Here is a 1,558-nt window from a genome sequence, read left to right as displayed (position 1 = left end):
TTGCTGTAACCTTGTCCTTTTTTTTTTGATTATAAACCAACTTATTAATTTGCACACAAAGAAACCCTCTGTCATTCCTGGCGACCGTGACGGCAATTAGGGAGTTTCTGTGAGAGCCAGATGCTGAGACAAGCAAGTAACAGTAAGCAAGAGAAATTAAGAGGCCTAGGGAAGCTGGAGAAGCTTGTTAGCTGACACTGGTGGACAGGCAAAGGAAGCCATGAGAGCTCCAAACAGGTGAGCATCAGAGGAGAAGGTACTCATGCCAAGGAGTTGAAGGAAAAGGACAGGCACTATAATTAGGCACAGAAGGATCATCTGCGGGAACACCTGCCCTAGAGATGGGCACCAAAATATTATGCAGCACATCCTTCCCCTGCCATAATCTTTACTGTGATCACTCAGGCTGCTCTCTGTTCCGTGTGCATGCCGTGGGCTCACAGAGGCCTCTGAGCAGACAGTGCAAGATCAGTTTAAGCTGATTTAGGTTCCCAGCGCTACGGAAAGAAGCAGCTCTGGTCTCTTGTCCACTGGAGCTGCAGTGTCTTGTTGTCCCACATGCCACCCTTCTCCCTCGGCCCTGTCCCAGTCACTTCCTTCCACCCATGCTCTATTCCCAGCTCCACCCTAGCAGTGCATCTGTGTGGGATGCACTTCACAGGACTCCTCTTCAGAAAGTTAAGTAATTCTCAGATGTGGAAAGGTGTGGGTGGGAAACAGAATGTATCTTGGGTGAAGGCAGAAATGGGATGTGGACAAAAAAAAAAAAAAAAAAAAGCAGAACTGAGGCAGAGGAAGAGCGGTTCCCATGGTCTTAGGACAGCTGGTTAGCAAAGCTAGGAACTGAACTTAGTTATTATCGAAGTTGCACCATCCACCTCTAATGCTTTGGTATTCTTTGTTGTGTGTGGGCAGACATCACTCCAAAGCTGATAAGGGTCCAGCCTGAATTCCTCAGTGCAGAGCAGGATGATGATGCACCTGCCTTGCAAAAGTTCTCTAGCTTTAAAATCTGATCAAGCCTCCTTTGACCTTTCTAACACCATTCTGGGAAAAAGAGCCTTTCGACCTCCTTAGGTCACCCTTCTGTAACCTGAACCATCTTCCACTCCTGCTAACAGAAACCAGAGGCCGCTGCAGGGAAATGAGCAGCGTTGTGACCACTCAGACCAAACCCAATCAGGAGGCCGTGCAGGTGCACAGTATGGGGAGCCCACGGCCCACCCGTATCCTCACATGTTCCACAGCACAGAGGCACCCACCCCACTCCTAGTGCAGGAGCTAAGAGTCACCCCACTCTGAGAAGAGCACAGCTATTGTGTTACCAAAGTCCCATGCAGGCCTAGCGTTTTAAATCAAACCTTACTTTTTAAATAAATAAAACATCATCAAAGTCTTATTTATTTCATAAATAACAAAAGTTTGTGTTCAGCTCAAACACCAGAGAGAAAAGCAGTCTTTTGTGAATGCTGAGCATTGCCCCAGCCATGTTACCAGGGCTGCAGATGGCATACCATCAGTGTTGCCAGTGATTTTTTTAGACTTACTAAGGCAGAGT

The 1,558-nt window shown here is 47.4% G+C and overlaps 1 protein-coding gene across 1 annotated transcript in view; it reads right to left on the bottom strand.

The window, feature by feature from the left end:
- Positions 1-1,558, bottom strand: part of LOC308182285 (uncharacterized protein) — a 163,928-nt gene that overhangs the window by 143,699 nt on the left and 18,671 nt on the right. The window lies entirely within an intron of this gene.

This window comes from Anser brachyrhynchus (genome assembly GCF_964034855.1).
Source record: "Anser brachyrhynchus genome assembly, chromosome: 1".
NCBI lineage: Eukaryota > Metazoa > Chordata > Aves > Anseriformes > Anatidae > Anser > Anser brachyrhynchus.
The sequence above is the reverse complement of the archived record's forward strand: the minus strand, read 5'-3'. Positions and strand labels throughout refer to the sequence as shown.